Genomic DNA, 222 nt, shown 5'->3' with positions numbered 1-222 from the left:
GCTGTGCCACGGTTTTGTATGTTTTTCTTTACTATGCAATGAAAAAAAATGATTTTTTTTTTATAATTTTTTTCCCCAGCTAAACGAGGGAGCGAACACACAAACAGAGAAAAGCATCTCTCTGATCTCAGGTCATTTTGACATCTTTAAAAAAAAACGTCATTGGCACAGGGGGCTATTGGAAAAAAAACGTCAAAACCGTCATGTGGCACAGAATGAGTT

The sequence above is a fragment of the Nannobrachium achirus genome, assembly GCF_963921795.1.
Source record: "Nannobrachium achirus genome assembly, chromosome: 11".
In the NCBI taxonomy this organism is placed as follows: Eukaryota; Metazoa; Chordata; class Actinopteri; order Myctophiformes; family Myctophidae; genus Nannobrachium; species Nannobrachium achirus.
Note: the sequence above shows the minus strand (reverse complement) of the source record.